Genomic DNA, 20,419 nt, shown 5'->3' with positions numbered 1-20,419 from the left:
TCCTAAACAAGAAAACTAAAAGAAGAAAAAAACACAGACACAACTCAACCCAAAAAAGCAAAAATGGCAGGAAACAGAAACAATTATTCCTTGATATCTATTAACATAAATGGTCTCAACTCCCCAATAAAGAGACATAGACTTGCAGACTGGATACATAAACAAAATCCAGCCTTTTGCTGCATATAGAAAACTCATGTCAGAGACAGAAACAGACACTATCTCAGAGTAAAAGGGTGGGAAAAAAACTTCCAAGCAAACAGCTCCAAGAAGCAAGCTGGAGTGGCTATTCTAATATCAAATAAAGTAAATTTCCAACCAAAAGTTATCAAAAATGTTAAAGGACACTTTTTACTCATTACCGGAAAAATCTGTGAGGAGGAACTCTCAATCCTTAACATATATGCTCCAAATAAAAAATCACCCACATTCATAAAAGAAACTCAACCAAAGCTCAAAAAATACATTTCACCCCACACAATAATAGTGGGAGACTTTAACACTCCACTCTCACCAATGGACAGATCAGGGAAACAGAAACTGAACAAGGACACTGCAAAACTAGCAGAGACTTTGAACCAACTAGAATTAATAGATATATACAGAACATACTATCCTAAAGTAAAAGAATACACCTTCTTCTCTTCACCCCACCTTCTCAAAAATTGACCACATAATTGAACACAGAACGAGCCTTCATCGACATAAGAAGATTGAAATACTCCCATGCATCCTCTCAGATCACCATGGTCTACGGCTGGTCTTTAACAACAACAAAGACAACAAAATGCCCACATACACATGGAAACTAAACAACGCTCTGTTAAAGGATAGCAGGGTCAAAGAAGAAATTAAGAAAGAAATTAAGGACTTTGTAGAATTCAACGAAAATAATAACACAACATACCCAAACCTATGGGATGCAATGAAAGCAGTATTGAGAGGAAAACTCGTAGCCCTAAGTGCTTCCAAGAAGAAACTGGAGAGAGCTCACATCAGCAACCTGACAGCACAGCTAAAAGCCCTAGAACAAAAGGAAGCAGATATACCCAAAAAGAGTAGACAGCAAGAAATAATCAAAATTAGGGCAGAAACAGACCAAATAGAAACAAAAAAAAACCATTGAAAAAATCAACAAAACAAAGAGTTGGTTCTTTGAGAAAATCAACAAGATTGATAAACCCCTAGCCAGACTAACGAAAAGGCAAAGAGAGAGTATCCAAATTAACAAAATCAGAAAGGAAAGAGGTGACATAACAACTGAAACTAAGGAAATTCAAGAAATCATCAGATCCTACTACAAAAACTTATACTCCACAAAGTTGGAAAATCTGGAGGAAATGGATGAATTCCTAGACAGATACAAGGTCCCAAAGTTTAACCAGGACCAAGTAAACCATCTAAATAACCCTATAACACCTAAAGAAATAGAAGAAGTCATCAAAAGCCTCCCAACCAAAAAAAGCCCAGGTCCAGACGGGTTCAGTGCAGAATTTTATCAGACATTTATTGGGGATATAACACCAATATTCGCCAAACTATTCCAAAAGATAGAATCAGATGGAATATTACCCAACTCATTTTTTGAGGCTACAATAACCCTCGTACCTAAGCCACACAAAGACCCTACAAGGAAAGAGAACTTCAGACCAATCTTACTTATGAACATTGATGCAAAAATACTCAACAAAATCCTTGCAAACCGAATCCAAGAACACATCAAAACCATCATTCATCATGACCAAGTAGGCTTCATCCCTGGGATGCAGGGATGGTTTAACATAAGAAATCCATCAATGTAATCCACCATATAAACAAACTTAAAGACCAAAATCACATGGTCATCTCACTAGACACTGAGAAAGCATTCGACAAAATCCAACACCCTTCATGTTAAAAGTCCTGGAAAGAACAGCAATCCAAGGACCATATTTAAACATAATAAAAGCAATATACAGCAAACCAACAGCCAACATCAAACTTAATGGCGAGAAACTTGAAGCAATCCCACTAAAATCAGGGACTCGACAAGGCTGCCCACTCTCCCCCTACCTATTCAACATAGTACTGGAAGTCCTGGCTGGTGCAATTAGACAGCAAAAGGAGATCAAGGGGATACAAATCAGAAAGGAAGAGATAAAAACATCACTCTTTGCCGATGACATGATAGTGTACTTGAGTGACCCCAAAAATTCCACCAGAGAACTCCTACAGCTGATAAACAAGTTCAGCAAAGTGGCCGGATACAAAATTAACTCAAACAAATCAGTAGCCTTCCTATACTCAAAGGACAAACATGTGGAGAAAGGAATTAGAGAAAAGGTACCCTTCACAATAGTTACAAAAACTATGAAATACCTTGGTGTGACTCTAACTAAGGAAGTGAAGGACCTGTATGACAAGAACTTCAAACCTCTAAAGAAAGAAATTGAGGAGGATCTCAGAAAATGGAAAGATCTCCCATGATCATGGATTGGAAAATCAACATCTTAAAAATGGCCATCCTACCAAAAGCAATCTACAGATTCAATGCAATCCCCATCAAAATTCCAACCCAGTTCTTCCTGGAATTGGAAAGATCAATGTGCAATTTCATATGGAATAACAAAAGACCTAGAATAGCGAAATCCATCCTCAACAACAAAAAAACATCTGCGGGAATCACTATCCCTGACCTCAAGCTATATTAAAAGGCAATTGTGCTGAAAACTGCATGGTACTGGTACAGAAATAGGCATGTGGATCAATGGAATAGAATAGAAGATCCAGAAATGAGCCCTCATGTATATGGTCACCTGATTTTTGACAAAGAAGCAGTAAACATTCAATGGAAAAAGGACAGCCTATTCAACAAATGGTGCTGGTCCAACTGGCACTCAACATGCAAAAGAATGAAAATAGACCCGTTCTTATCTCCTTGTACAAAGCTCAAGTGTAAGTGGATTAAAGATCTCCACATTAAACCAGATACACTGGAACTATTAGATGAGAAAGTAGGGAAAACCTTAGAACACATAGGCACAGGAGAAAATTTCCTGAACAAAACACCAATGGCTCAAGCTCTAAGGTCAAAGATTAACAAATGGGACTTAATGAGATTGCAAAGTTTCTGTAAGGCTAAGGACATCGTCAAGAAAACAAAACGGCAACCAACAGAATGGGAAAAGATCTTTACCAACACCACATCAGATAGAGGCCTAATATCCAAGGTGTACAAGGAACTCAAAAAGCTAGACACCAGAGAATCAAATAACCCTTTTAAAAAATGGGGTACAGAGCTAAATAAATCATTTTCAGTTGAGAAACACCGAATGGCCGAGAAACATCTGAGGAAGTGCTCGACATCCTTAGCCATCAGGGAAATGCAAATCAAAACAACCCTAAGATTCCACCTCACACCAGTCAGATTGGCCAAGATCCAAAACTCAGATGACAGCAGATGCTGGCGAGGCTGTGGAGAAAGAGGAACACTTCTCCACTGTTGGTGGGGTTGCAAGCTAATACAACCACTCTGGAAATCTGTCTGGCGATACCTCAGAAAATTGGATATAGTACTACCTGAAGACCCAGCTATTCCACTTCTGGGCATATACCCCAGAGACACTTTAATACACAACAAAGATATATGCACCACAATTTTCATAGCGGCTCTATTTATAATAGCCAGAAGCTGGAAGGAACCCAGATGTCCTTCAGAAGACGAATGGATACAAAAATTGTGGTACATATACACAATGGAATACTACTCAGCCACCAGAAACAATGACTTAACCAAAGTCTTATGAAAATGGCTGCATCTAGAGAATATCATTTTCAGTGAGATAACCCAGTCACAAAAGAACAGACATAATATGCAGTCACTGATAGTGGGATGCTAACCCCAGAGGCTTGCACTCCCCCAGAAACAACTCACAGACTGTGAAGTCCAAGAAATAAAGAAAACAAAAAATATACATATATTCACAAAACAAGAAGACTTTGACTATTTCCATGTTGCGTTTTGTTTTGCATGTACTTTACGCTTATTGCAACTAGTAGGTTTTCAATGCATACTGTCAAGCCCTTGAAAAAAATCAAGTACCAACTAAAAAACATATTCACATGGTTTTATGGAAAATTTATTTTAATGTCTGAAAAACAGTACTGACAAAAATGTATTATTTTAAGCAAAAAATGTTTAAAATCTGTATATTTATCTTTTTTTGCAAAATAAAGTCGTTTAAAAAAAAAAAGTAAAAGAATACTCCTTCATCTCAGCACCCCATGGCACATTCTTGAAAATTGACCACATAATTGGACACAGAGCGAGCCTCAATCGATATGAGAAGATTGAAATACTCCCATGCATCCTCTCAGATCACCATGGTGTAAGGCTGGTCTTTAACAACAACAAATACAATAAAAAGCTTCCATACTCATGGAAACTAAACATCGCTCTGTTAAACGATAGCAGCGTCAAAGAAGAAATAAAGAAAGAAATTAAGGATTTTCTAGAATTCAATGAAAATGAAAACACAACATACCCAAACCTATAGGATGCAATGAAAGCAGTACTGAGAAGAAAACTCATAGCTCTGAGTTCTTCCAAAAAGAAACTGAGAGAGCATACATCAGCAACTTGACAGCACAGCTAAAATCTCTAGAAAAAAAAATGAAGCAGATACACTCAAAAGGAGTAGACGGTAAGAAATAATCAAACTTGGGGCACAAATAGACCAAATAGAAACAAATAGAACCATCAAAAGAATCAACAAAACCAAGGGCTTATTCTTTGAGAAAATCAACAAGATTTATAAACTGTTAGCCAGACTAACTAGAGGGCAAAGAGAGAGTATCCAAATTAGCAAAATCAGAAAGGAAAGTGGAGACATAACAACTGAAACTGAGGAAATTCAAGAAATCATCAGATCCTACTACAAAAGTCTGTACTCCACAAAGTTGGAAAATCTAGAGGAAATGGATGAATTTCTAGACAAATACAGGATCTTAAAGTTAAACCAAGACCAGGTAAACCATCTAAATAATCCCATAACACCTAAAGAAATAGAGGAAGTCATCAAAAGCCTCCCAACCAAAAAAAGCAAAGGTCCAGACGGGTTCAGTGCAGAATTTTATCAGACATTTATTGCAGACATAACACCAATACTTTCCAAACTATTGCACAAGATAGAATCATATAGAATACTACCTAACTCATTTTTTGAGGCTACAATAACCCCCATTCCTGAACCATCACTCTTTGCAGATGACATGATAATGTACATAAGTGACCCCACAAATACCACCAGAGAACTCCTACAGCTAATAAGCAAGTTTAGCAAAGTGGCTGGATATAGAATTAACTCAAACAAATCAGTAGCCTTGCTATATTCAAAGGACAAACATGTGTCGAAAGAAATTATGGAAAAGATATCCTTCACAATAGTCACAAAAACTATGATATATCTTGGTGTGACTCTAACTAAGCAAGTGAAGGACCTGTATGACAAGAACTTTAAACCTCTAAAGAAGGAAATCGAGGAAGATCTCAGAAAATGGAAAGATCTCCCATGCTCATGGAATGGAAGGATCAAAATTTTAAAATGGCCATCCTACAAAAAGCAATCTACAGATTCAATGCAATCCCCATCAAAATTCCAACCCAGTTCTTCATTGAGTTGGAAAGATCAATGTGCAATTTCATCTGGAATAACAAAAGACCTAGAATAGCGAAATTCATCCTCAACAACAAGAAAACATCTGCAGGAATCACTATCCCTGACCTCAAGCTATACTACGAGACAATTGTGCTGAAAACTGCATGATACTAGTATAGAAATAGGCACGTGGATCAATGGAATAGAGTAGAAGATCCAGAAATGAGCCCTCAAGTATATGGTCACCTGATTTTTTACAAAGGAGCTGTAAACATTCAATGGAAAAAGGACAGCCTATTCAACAAATAGTGTTGGTCCACCTGGCACTCAGCATACAGAAGAATGAAAATAGACCCTTTCTTATTTCCTTGTACAGAGCTCAAGTGTTAGTGGATCAAAGATCTCCACATTAAACCAGTTATACTGAAACTATTAGATGAGAAAGTATGGAAAACCTTAGAGCACATAGGCACAGGAGAAAAATTTTTTAACAAAACACCAATGGCTCAAGCTCTAAGGTCAAAGATTAACAAATGGCACTTAATGAGATTTCAAAGTGTCTGTAAGGCTAAGGACATTGTCAAGAAAACAAAATGGCAGCCAACAGAGTAGGAAAAGATTTTTACCAACTCCACATCAGATAGAGGCCTAATATCCAAGGTATACAAAGAACTCAAAAAGCTAGACACCAGAGAATCAAACAACCCTATTAAAAAATGGGGTACAGTGCTAAACAAAAAGTTCTCAACTGAGGTATATCAAATGGCTGAGAAACATCAAAGGAAGTGCTCAACATTCTTAGCCATCAGGGAAATGCAAATCAAAACAACCCTGAGATTCCACCTCACACCAGTCATATTGCCCAAGGTCCAAAACAAAGATGTCAGCAGATGCTGGCAAGGTTGTGGAGAAAGAGAAACACTTCTCCACTGTTGTTGGGGTTGTAAACTGATTCAATCACTCTGGAAATCAGTCTGGCAATTCCTCAGAAAATTGGACATAGTACTACCTGAAGATCCTGCTATTCCACTTCTGGGCATATACCCCAGAGACACTCCAATATACAACAAAGATTCATGTACCACAATGTTCATAGCAGCTCTATTTATAGTAGTTAGAAGCTGGAAAGAACTGAGATGTCCTTCAGTAGATGAATGGATACAAAAATTGTGGTACATTTACACAATGGAGTACTACTCAGCTATCAGAAACAATGACTTAACCAAATTTTTAAGAGAATGGTTGCATCTAGAGAATATCATCCTGAGTGAGATAACCCAGTCACAAAAGAACAGACATAATATGCAGTCACTGATAGTGGGATGCTAACCCCAGAGGCTCAGACTGCCCCAGAAACAACTCACAGACAGTGTGAAGCTCAAGAAAAAAAGAAAACGAAACTAAATAAACAAACAAAAAAAAAAAAAAACCATTATGCTCAATACTTACCCACCAAGAAAACTTTGACTAATTCTGGGTTACATCCTGTTTTACATGTACTTTTTGTTCATTGTAACTAATAAGACCTTAATGCAGAGTATCAAACCTTAAAAAAGAAAAAAAGAAAAAAAATCAAGCACTGACAAAAATATATTTGTATACATTTATGCAAAAATGTTTAAAAATTTTTTTTAAAAAAAATTATTCTCTACAGAAAAGGCGAGCATTAGCCAATGCCCACTGGCTGTTAAACACTTTGAACCATGGCTTCTAGTTTACACTAAGGAGAATACGTTTTGCTTAAATTCATACAATGTCGCCTCGTACAATGTCTTAAATGTTTATATTTTGAATAAAAAAATGAATGTCAACATGGAGATTTATACTTCAAATAAAAGATAACTAAAATTAAAAAAAGAAATTATTATTCCACTCACAAACTTTACCTATACTTTTATCTCAAGAATACACACACACAAACACACACACACACACACACACACACACACACATTGCTCTAACAGGCTTACAAGTTGATCTGCCAGTAACAGTGTATTAATAGAGCAATTTATAGGCAAGCCATAATTTATCATTTCTCTGTAAGCAGACACTGAAAAAGCTTGCATGATAAATTACCCTTAAAAGTGAAAAATACTGTATCATACATTTATGTTTTCATTACATTAATTCTGAGAATGGAATATTCAGTACTTATATATATGAGCATATAACATAAGATTATTGTTCAATTGCATAGAAATTTTATGCCCACAACCACATGTAACTTCATCTTAGGGATTTTGCATCCTCCTTGAACCTCTACCAACACTGTACTCACCTGTACTTTCCTACATATATAGACACAAAGAGAGAGACATACACATAATTAAAAATATATCATTTTTTTCAGAAACTGAAACATTAAATAAAGAATAATTTAATAAATGATCTCAAAAGTAACAATAATGTTCTAATTTTCTTAGTATATATTTGGAAACTCCAAATATAGAGAATATAATATGTAACCACCTTCAAATTATTTATTAACAATTAACCTTTTCTTTCACCTCTACTAGAAGGAAAAATGTTATGATTTTATTTACTTAATTTTAAGACTTTTTTTTTTAGCAGTTTTAGATTTACAACAAAATTAAGAGAATGTACCTCATTTTCCCATATGTGTAATGCCCCTTGTATCCTCAGCCCCACTGTAGTGGTATGTTTGCTTTAACTGATCAGCTTGCAATTTGCATCACACAAAAGCCATAGTCTACTTATAGGGTTTAACCTTTTGGTACTTTGAGGTTAGTTTTTGTTTTGCTATGCTGTTTTGTTGTTGTTGTATTTTGTTTTGTTGTTCTTTTTTTTAAATAAAGTCTCATGTATCCACAACTAGTCCCAAAACCATATAGCCAAAGCAACATGAATTTGTCCTCATGTATTTTGTGCACAATAGTTTCATTCCTCACTACCACTGGCCTTTTAAATTATTGATTTGTCTTTAATGCACAAGTCAGGAATCCCTTTAAGGTTGGGTGAGTGCAGGGCATTTTATACAGAGACATCTCAAATCAGCCCTTCCTGCAGCCTTTGTGATGGACTATGAAGAAGTTTTACAGGTACTTGTGGAAGTGGCCTGCATGTTTTAGGGCGATGAGCATATGTTATAAGGCAGGACACTATTTACGTGAATGGTTTTTCTTAACTGTTCTGTTGCCCCAACCAAACCAGGCATCAGTCTGTACTGTTCCTTCTGACTCCTTTCTCTTATCCCTCCTGAGTACCAGGCCTATACAACACACAGTGAACGCTGCTTCCAATTCTTTAGGCTCCTTCTCCCATGTCTTCCACAGATACTCTCTTCAATAAATCCTTTGCACTTCTAATCTTATCCTAGTTTCTCTTCTTCAAGCATCCCTAAAGATCATAAACAGTTCAACTCAAGAGAAAGTGTAGGACTTGAAGATCATGTAAGACTTTATAGAATTCTCATGACAGCTAGTATAGATGTACACAGTAGTATTAATGGTATGTGCATATACAAACATTTACACACATATAAATTATATATACATATATATATATGAGAGAGAGGAGGAGGAGGGATGAAGGGAAAAAAAAGAATTCAATTTAATATCTTAAAATTTTCAGTGGGACTGGGAAAGGTAGTAGAGCAAGGTGATCTCAAAGTAGCCCTTCAACTAGGTCTCTATATGATGCTCCCTGTACTGGAGATGCAGAAAGGTGCTGAAAAAGAGAAAGAAGAAGACATCAAGAGAAACATGGCCTAATTGTCCATTGGCCTGTGTGTTTCCTACTTCTGAAATTTGTCTAAAAGTGAATTGAATTTGTTGAAGGTACATCAACTGAATCTGTATTCCCCATCATTGTTTCACAGAGGCTAGGACATTTTCAGCAGTCCTAAAGTATATCTCGATGCTTGATTTAGTGAAATACAAAGAACTTTGTGCTAAAAGATCTTTAACAAAAACAAACTACCCTCTTTTAGTAGAAGTCATCAAAAAAACTTTTTGTCAAAAAAATGATATTTCTTGTGCTTAAGCATCTTTGAAAGATAGGATTATGTGCCTGGGTTTTTGCACTTTCCTCCTGGTTAGCCTTTATTACACTCACAGCCATTCTTCAGATATGTGGCTTTTTTTATAAAACTTTTTTTGTATGTTTTATTAGACATGTTTCAGGAGTTGTTTTGTTTTTATTAACATAAATATTATCATAATATGTATATTATATGATAAATAATATAAAATAAAATGAAAATCGTATTTGAAATAATACCTGATGAGTGCTCAGTGTAAGAATGCAAAAGCTACAATAACATTGGAAACACTGGAAATTGGTAAGTAAAACAAAAGACATTATTTGAAGTCATTATTACTGTCTTTAACAATGAAAGGACATCTACAACAGTCAGTCGTCTACTGTGATCTGTTAAGGGACACTAATTAGACATCTGTAAGACTTATAGAAAAAGATGTTGGTCTAGAGAGATGGCTCAGTACTTAAGGGAACTTACATTGGGAAGTTCACAATGCTCTGTAACTCGGGCATATCCAACACCCTCCTCCATCTTCCTCAGGTACTATACCTTCCCCATCTCTCTCTCTCTCTTTCTCTCTCTCTCTCTCTCTCTCTCTCTCTCTCTCTCTCTCTCTCTCTCTCTCTCTCTCTCTCTCTCTCTCTCCCCCCCGCGCACACACACACACACACACACACACACAAACACTTTTGAAAAATGGACACAAAATGTATGCCAGGCTTCAGTCATATTGGTTTGAGAATCCTGATAGCACTTTTGTTGATCAGATGACTTAAAAGTATATTCTAGATTCACAAAGATACATCAGGGACCTCCACAATAGAGAAAGAACCAAAGTCTAACTGAAAAATCTGGGTAAAACAATCCAGCTTGTATTCTTTTGTCCCCGATAGTAGTAGCAGCCAGGGAACAGAAGGAAAATAACTCTTCGGTGGCCTGTTCTCATTATTGCTATACTGATTTCACGAGGGATGACAGGGGGTACACTATCAGGCACACCATAAAGGTAATAATCGTTTGTTAAGTGACCATTTAAACAAGCGACAGGGTAGCCAGGCCATGGAAGTACATTTGGTAACAACAAGAAATCGCTCTGAGGACATGGGATCCGATTCAACATGCCTGGGAAGTTTTCTTTTCGGAGTTGTAGTACCCTGACATGAGTGCTGACATGACACTGGCAGTGTGATTTCAGCAGAGGTTAAATAAAACATCTACTGATTAAACTCAACCTCACAGGGTAAGTTCACACCCACTTTCCTTTCCAAGCAAAAAGAGGATCCTGGAAAGATAAAATGTTGCTTGCATTTCTACAATTAAATATACAAATACCTAACAACTTTAAAGCATTCACATAGTCTTACAACCTTAAAATGAAGTACACCATGGGTAGGGCTGACAAACATGTTCTGTTTTGTTTCTAAACTGAACTATATTCCAATTCTTGGCAATAATTTGTTTTCATTGTTCCTATGGCTTCTATTTGGAGATGTCCAACAAAGCACAGACCATTGAAAAGACACTGTTTCTCTTCCCTGTTTCTGAAATAATTCCTTCTTAAAAATGTCCCCGGCTTAAAGAAAATTTGAAAAAGGTTTTCTCTTTGAAAAAACTCACATGATTGAAGAGATTTCACCTTCAAAGGGTTTGCCTCCCGAAGGAGCCCCCTTTGAGAATTTTAAGTATTGCATGGGAAATATATTCTTTGAAGATTTTCATGTTAAAAAACAGTTGCATGTCCTGGGTATCCTCTTTGAAGTTTGAAAAAAAAACAATATTTAAAGAATTTCCCCCCTTTGGATGTTTTTATATTACAGAAGGCTGATTTTCTAGGGAAATGTTCATTCTCTTAGAGCAGCTTGCTTTTTTTTTTTTTCCTCTTTATTACCCTAGCTTTGATTATTTTGTTCTGATGTGACTACTGTACCAGGACTTCCCCTCAGTACCATGAAACTGAGATCAGGTTTCTCAGCCCATTCCTATATCTTATCAGATTCATAAGTACTATAAAATGACCAACTCCTATGTAACTGATGTAGAAATAAGTATAGACCTATAAACCCAGATATTCAGAGCCTGGTGCAGGAGGATTGCAAGTTAAACACCTGTCTGGGCGGCAAAGCAAGTTCAAGACTATCCTGAGAAACCTAGTGAGAGCATGTCTCAAAAATAAAAGAAAAGGAGAAGGATGCTAAGTAGTGTCGATCACTCACGTAGTATGCTCGAGGCCCTAGGAATGCAGGGGAAATTAGAGTCTTGGGATTCTTGGTCTCAGTAATAAAGGAATTTAAGAATGGACACAGAACAGAAGCTCAAGGATAATTTTATTAGAGTTAAAAAAAAAAAAAAACAAAAACAAAAACAAAAAAACTCCCGGGCCAGTGATGCTGTAAATCTTATCAGGTGCCTGGGGGAGGAAAATGTGGGAGAAAAAAGGGACAAAAGCCACCTTATTAAAGCCATCATGGGAATCACAGTCATGGCAGATAAGCAGCCCCAAGGTGGGGAGTAAGGGTTGATAGGAAGTGGAACAAAACCAGGTTGACCTAGTTAGGCTTACTGTTGCTACGGTAAAACACCATGGTCAAGGCAACTTGGGGAGGAAGGGGTTTATTTGACTTATATCCCTTGAATCCCTGTCCACTAAGGGAAGTCAAGGCAGGAACTTATGCGAGGCAGGAACCTGGAGGCATGAGCTGATTCAGAAGCTGCTACTGAGTACAGAGGAGTGCTGCTTACTGGCTTCATGGCTAGCTCAGCCGCATTCTTATAGAACCCAGGACCACCTACCCAAAATGGCACCACCCACAATGGGATGGTTCCCTCTCATGTCAATCAAGAAATAAGAAAATGCCCTCTTACTTCCCAAGTATAAAGGCATTTTTCTTTCAGCTGAGGATTTCTTCTCTCCAGTGACTCTAGCTTATGTCAAGTTGACATAAAACTAGCCAGTACACCAAAGCAACAGACAAAGCATCCTTAGATCTGGCCAGTATCCAAAAGAAAGAGACAGGAAAGGAAACAGAGAAATTTCCACTTTTCTGACCCAGACCTCGGAAAGGCAGGAAGATCCAGCTGAACCTAATGGTTGGTTAGTCACTGGGACTAAGCTGGGGAGTGGGGACGGGAAGAAAGGGTACAGTACTTTACTAAAGAAATGCATATGCCACCTTTTTCCTTAGCAAGGCTTAAAGTTCACCTTCTTGGGTATGGTCCCTTGGCCAGGTGATTGCCCTGACCCAACTGGAATGTAAGGCTTCCACACAAGCCATTCTATTCTCTTGACCAGCAGATGTGTTTTCTTCATGGGTATTTATTACTACTCTAATGTAAGAGTGTAGGGAAAGAGACAACTGTGGTATCTGAACTAAGGATATTTCTAGGAACTGGGAAAATCTTCAGTAATTACTTAATAACCTGATAAATTGATTACAGATGTTAGAGTATCCTCCAGTGAACGATCTCATCTTCATTGTATCCTGAAGCCATATATAGCACAAGAAAAAGAAAGGGATCTCTTAGGATATATTGAGTGAATATGCGTGTGATGATTTAAGATAATTAATGCCAAGTTTCTTTCATTTGACTAACTTCTTACAGGACTCTGATATGTTGCCAGAGTACTTAAAATTAAGCACTACTCTTGCCCTCAAAGCATTTACAGTCTATGAAGACTCGAAAGTGACCACAAATAAGGATCATGTAGAGTACATCGGAAGTGAGAAGCATGTCAGAGTTCAGAGTTAGGGAGATGCAGGATGAAGTATGTCATGGCAGGTGGCATTTGGGCAAGCACAGTAACAAGGTTTACACATAGAGACTAGCAGCTCATAACTGTCCATGAGACAAGTTGCTCTGCATTCTTGTTTTAAAGAGATAAATAGTAGCGAATACCAAATAAAAAAGATGTGCACATTTATCTCCCAAAGTGAAAGAAAACTGCTTTCTTTCTTGAATTTTTTTCCTTTTTTTTTAAATTGTACATATATGTGCTGGACTGCAGTGACACGTTTTTAGTAAAACATAATCAACAAAAAACAAAAGTCTGTTGTGTTCAAAGATGAAAACTTTGAAGAAATTAATTGTGGGAGAAAAAGTCGCATTTGACAGAGACATCGGGAGATAGAAACATGTTGAAGGACTTGGAAGTGACTTCTGGAAGATAGAGTTCACAAATGACCAAAGTAAGGCTGAAGCAATAAATTGAGGTGAGGAATGGGGTGAACTACAGAGGTACTTGACATCAAAGCCGGACATCTGGGTGTTATTCTGAGCACAGAAGAGCCATTGGTGTTTGGGAGAAGCAATAACAGTATCGGAGTTATGTTCCAGGACAATCATAATATTGCAATAGACTGCAGGAAGACATTACGACCAAATGAGCAATTATGAAGCACTACAACACTAACAGAATAAACATGGTATTTATTATTTCAAAAATAAAATAGATGCAAAAACTACTCTGCAGTTTTTATAATACCTTCAGGGATGAAACCATCTTTGCTCTAGCCTCAAATAGATGGTTGGTTTTTCTTTAATTTCAAGAATTAGGGGGTTAAAAAATATTCCTCTTAATTATGTTCTTTCAAATAGAATGTACAAATTTTGTACTACAGCGGGGCTGAGGTAGTGAGTCACTAATTAAAAGCACTTGCTACTTTTCCAGTGGACCTGGGTTCTATCCAGGCACCCACATGGCTGCTCTCAAAGGTCTATCACTACAGTTCAGAGACCCAGATGCCCCTCCCTATGAGCACTAGTCACACACATAACACTTAAAATAAAAATTAAAAAAAAATTTTTAAAGATAGTTTAAAAGTACACCATAGGAACAAAATATAAACACTAACCCTTGGAAATTAAGATTTACACAACATTGTTTTGTTTTGTTAACATTAAATTGAGGCATTTCCTCAGTTGTTATGAAATATGAAACGTTTGACACATATCATAAGTTAATGTGTTAAATGTTTGGCTATAACTGTGATTCTAGGATATTCTAGAAACTTCACGAATTAGTAGAAGTCATTGAAGGTGAGTCCTTAAAAACTTTTATTCCTGGCTCCTTCTCTTTCTCCTTCTTTCTGTCTAACCTGAGTCCAAGAAGCCTCTCCTATACAGAGTCACACTACAGCTGCTTTCTGTGCATGCAGGAGAACTGGAGTTCAGATCCCCAGAACTCACATAAATGATATCAACTACATATGCACATGTATGTGTCACACAAACATATACAGATATCATACACATAACTCTTTATCTTTTAAAAAATAACCTTCTACTTTGTAGTGCTAGCCTATGGTAAATGCTAGCCTGTGGTAACTGCTAGTTTTTACATTTTTAATCTCTTGACTTATTCAGTATATCCATATAATTAAAATCACACAGTGCATAATTTTTTATCTTAGGATTTCATTTAGTCTGATGTTTCCAATATGCCCCATGTTGTATCACAAGTTACAATTTTATTCCTCTGTAATGTGACTATGTGTTTTTATTATAGCATCAGCAGTACCACCTGAAAACGAGTTGTTCAACCCCCACACTCCTGTCTGTCCCCAAGTTCTGTCATTCATCAATTTCCAGACTCGAAGACTCATAACCCGGATGTTCCAAATCACCAGTCTTCTAGCTTTGCAGAGCCTCCTGGATGCTAAAACTTCACCTGACCACTGATCCCACTGAAGCATCCTTCCCTGCTCTGCTGCGGTAACTGGCTATTGCAATGAACGCACTATACATCAACATGCTGAAATTTCCTAAGAGGATTGGAATGTCCCTGAAACATTGCTGGTCATCTGAAGAATGCTAGATAACCGTACATGTAATTCCATGGTGACAAAAAAAAAAAAAAAAAAAAAAAAAAAGAAAAGAAAAGAAAAGAAAAAAGAAAAAAAAGAAAAAAAGAAGAAAAACCCTCTCTTAGAATATGTTTATATAATAATATTTTGAAATGGCTGAGATATTTAATTTCCAGCTCTATTAAATCAGTTTTGTACCATCCTTTATATACCTGAGACAGTTGCTAAGGAACTATTCAATGTAAATATCAAGTAATTCAGATTTGGGCTTCAAAGGGCAAAGTGATAAATCTGAGAGATCAGAGAGAGATAATGCTGCTTTATTTCCTTTTTCCTTTCTCTCCACTTGCAAATTCACAGAGACATTCTGAAGTCTCCTTTGTTCCTGTGTTGGTAGCCCCTGTACCTTTCCTGTCACTACATTCATCCCTCTTAGGATGCTCTGAGGCCTCAGGAAGAATCTCCATGGTCATGTCTGTACTGCATGAGCTCTGTCTTGTGTTCTTTCATGTTTCTCTCAATTTTGCCATTCGAATGCAGACCTGATAGCAAACCCAGACCTATTACAGATTCTTCCATATCTATTACTGAAAGGAATAGAGAAGCTAGGTAGACCAATGGAGTCCATTCTTTGTTTATTTCTAGGTTTGTTTCCCTTTCTTTTCTATAAGTAACAACTGAATGTGCAAGTGCCCTGGTGCTGGGCAGGCCATCAAACACTTCCTTCTAGATCCCACCCCACCAGCAATTAGCTTAAGAATAGCAATATGGTACAAGGTTGGCCAGATCAAAATCAATCCTGGGTTTTTCCTGGAGCTTTCTGGGAAGAGGAGAATCCCTTTGTCTAGAGTTGCTGAGCTAAGAGACAGTACTTAAGAACTGAACAAGACCAAAAGAGAAGAGAAGTTGGCAGGTAAACAGAATGACCGGGGAGCTAGACAAATCTAAAACCGCTGAATCCATGTCTCCTTCGCCTTTCCTCCAGGCCATTAGTTCTATGAGCCAAGGTATATCCTTTCTATTGAAAAAAAAATAGTTGGTATCTTCTGTCATTTGTAACACACACAGCAAGCCTTAAGATAGATCACACATTTGAAAACCTGTAGTAGTTATGAGTACAACATCTCATTGTGAAGATAACGTTCATGCTTAAAGTATTGTTGTTAACTTTACTGAACACTCTTGCCCTCCTACACAGCAAATACTACAGTTTCACTCTGCTGACCACATGTGATCCGAACCTCACACTGTTCCTGCTCCTCTGGGGAAGCGCATGACATGCCTTAGCTACCGTAATGAGGATGAGTCTATGATCTTAACTGATCCAATCAACCCTATGAAAGAAATAGAACTTGTAACCCAAGTCTGGAGATCACTATGAACAAAGTGAGGGGAAGAGTACCATGGAGGAAGTCCCTGAGGTGGGTGGTTGGGACAAGTTAGCAGTTAGGTCCCTGTTACATTTTTCTTGCTCCTCTTCAAGAAGATCCTGGCAAACCTTGGGAAAATGTTTGTGGGTGATTGGCTAAGATGAAAGCTGGCTGAGGAGCAGGATGGGGAGAGTATGTGCCCACATGTGACAAATAAAACACAACACATAACAAATAACTGAGAAGACACCATCCAGACACGCAGGTGGGACCACACGCAAGAGCCCCCACAGCTGTCATGTCCTACATGGATATTGCTCTTGGAATCCTGTCTAATATCATCTAACGTTCCTCTTTTTCAACCTACAGGCAATACAGGAATACAACTGGTCTGTCTCTGCCTAGCAGGCCGGACTATGTCTGTTTCCATGACAATGGCAAGGTTTCAGCAGTAATCTCAGGAATGTACAGGGGACATTTTAACCCTAGAACCTTACTTCTGCTGAATTCTGCTAATCAAAGCAATCGCCACAAAAGCCTAAATACAAATGAGACTGAAATGGACTTGGGGTCCTGAGAGAAGACACTGCAAAGTCACACCAGAAAAGGCTACCTCACATGATCTGAAGTGACTTCTCTCAGATATCTTTTTTCCTATGAACTAACAAATTCTCTTGTATGGTTTTAGTATGCTTTCCTACCTCGCATGGCCTCCATAATTTCAAATGATACAATGATGGATTGACTTTTGCAACCAGATATTGGTCTGCAGGATGAAAAGCATGTGCATACTTATGTCCTGCAAAGTTCCTATTGGCCAATGCTTAGAAATTTCACTGCTTTAACAGCTATAGTTGAAGAACTGTACAGGGATTTTTATGATGGCAGTTTCCGGTTACCTGTGACCATTCAGTACTGGATAATGGTTAGTCTGTACACATCTGACAAGTGATAATATTCACCTTTGGTAAAAATGTTGCAAGATGACTAACTGGTAGTCTATGAAATGGCATAGCATTGAACTGAATATCCCTCTGCCATTCCTTTCTAGAAAAATGACTGTGGTTAAACATGTGAACCTTTGGTCTTAGGTATTTTGTCTTTATGACAAGGTAGACTGCCCAAGAACTCCCCTACTCTTAAAATCATTTCAAATTATCCAGTAGTTTTGCTAAAAGTTTAGTAAATTATATAGGAATATTTTGTTAGTCTATGCAGATAGTATGAAAGTTCCTATTTTCTTTTTAAAATAACCTTTATAGCACCTTTCCAGACTTACATACTGAGCACATTATTTATTGAATACATCCCTCTTGGATGTCTATATTGATATTAATTCCCAACACGATAGCAGTAAAAGGGGTGTCTTGTACTAGGTAAGAAAGTCATGTATATGAAGCCATTGTGAATCAGATTACTACCTTTAGAAATTTTATGTGAGACCTTTCCTTCTCTCTCTCTCTCTCTCTCTCTCTCTCTCTCTCTCTCTCTCTCTCTCTCTCTCTCTCTCTCTCTCTCTCTCTCTTCTCTCTCTCTCTCTCTCTCTCTCTCTCTCTCTCTCTCTCTCTCTCTCTCTCTCTCTCTCTCTCTCTCTCTCTCTCTCTCTCTCTCTCTCTCTCTCTCACACACACACACACACACACACACACACACACACACACACACACACACACACACACGTAGAGCAGGGGTAATTCATTTACTTTAGAAAGAGTATCCATGATAAGCCAACATGCAATTTGGTGTAGCAATGAGTTTCTATCAGAGTTCCTAACAAGAGTAGAAGTGAGGATTCATAAATATGGATGGTTCTATATTAGCTGAAGAGTCCACCTCACTAAGTGGTAAGGGTCATGAAAGGCATAACCATGGAGGACTCTACACAGCTTTCAGGCCTAATGATTGGGCCCAAGATGTTCTCTTTGCTGCTGGATGCTATCTTCCTAGCCAGTTGCTTACTTCTGTGAATCTGGGAGTGAGATTTGGAGAATCTGCAAGTTTCTCTTTTCTTAGACATGTGAGATTTTGCTTCTTGCCTCAGTTTCCAGAGTCTCCCTCTCCCTCCTATGATAAATGTTTCAGTACAGAATGCACTGCTCTTCAGAAGAAATGTCCAAGTGCCTCTACCCTGCTTCCATGTGAAGACACGATTAGAGGGCATCTTTTATGAGGTTGGAAAAATGTCTTTACACACTGAATGTCACACAGCACCTTGGTCTTCCAGACTCTAAACTGTGAAAAATAAACACCTGTTGTTTCTAGTAAGACTGAACCTATGGTAATACACAAACCTCAACAGGTTAAAAAGGAATACAAGAGAAAGTCTACAATGTAGAAAAGAGAGGGGGGAATCACACAATAGAGAGAGAACTCTTTTTTTCTCATTTTTATTGGATATTCTCTGCATTTACTTTTCAGATATTATCCCCTTCCCCAATTCCATTCCCCCTCCCCCTTTCATTGCCTTCATGAAGGTGTTCCCTCTCCGAACATCCCTTTCCCACTGAAGCACATTGGCATTCCCCTACATTGGAAAAATGAGCCTTAACTGGACCAATGGCTTCTCCTCCCATTGATGCCAGAGAATGATATCCTCTACTGCATATGCACCTGGACCCATGGGTCTCTCCATGCAAACTTATTGGTTGGTATTTTAGTCCCTGGAAGCTGTGGTGGGTTTGGTTAGTTGACAATTTTATTCCTCCCCTAGGGTTGCAGACCCTTTCAGCTCCTTCTGTACTTTCTCTAGCTCCTTCATTGGGGTCCTTGTGTTCAGTCTGATGGTTAGCTGCAAGCATCCTCCTTTAATCAGTATGGTTCTGGCAGAGCAAAGCAGGGGGGAGGGGAGAGAACTTTTTTATAACTAAGTTGGCCATATAATTTTAGCCAAAATATGACACTTTTTGGAGTGAGGACACTAAGGAAAATTCCAGTGGGGGTTAGAAATGTTCCAAACAAGACGAGGTATAGAGTCATTTTATGAATAACCCATCGATGCACTTGAAGATAAACCAACAATACATTGGAAGGTCAACATGATATGGTTCAGAGATCTATGCCCTCAGATGTCACATTACAAGGATAGCTTTTACATCACGCAAAGAAATAGATGAGATTGCTTTCAGTCAATTCTTCAAAAATACCTTTCCTCCGGCCAGAGCTTTGAAAGACATTGAATAACAATGTATTGTAGATTAGGATACCAGGCAAACACATCTCTTGAAAATTGCACGTTAAAAATAGGCCTCAGTATTTTAACCGTCAAAGAAAGGGTCAGAACTGCATCTTGTATTATTAAAATTAGCAGTGACATATGGGAATATTTGCTATCACTTTAATTCTAGAAAAATGAGGATATATTCTTATTTCTGTGAGTAATAATTTGCTTACAAATGCGAAGGTAATTAAACTATGACTTATTACTGGTGGTGCTTTATATAGTTTCATTTCACTTGAAAAAATAGATTGTTAAAAGATAGCACTGTCTCTTTAATGTCTAGAGGGATTACTCAGTGTAGAGTCCATGTTGAGGGTGTGCAAGGCCCTTGAATTGAATCCTACACCAAAAATAAATAAACAAAACATTATCTCTTCCTGCCATTTCCAACAGCT

The sequence above is a fragment of the Micromys minutus genome (genome assembly GCF_963924665.1).
Source record: "Micromys minutus genome assembly, chromosome: 4".
Lineage (NCBI taxonomy): Eukaryota > Metazoa > Chordata > Mammalia > Rodentia > Muridae > Micromys > Micromys minutus.
The sequence above is the reverse complement of the archived record's forward strand: the minus strand, read 5'-3'. Positions refer to the sequence as shown.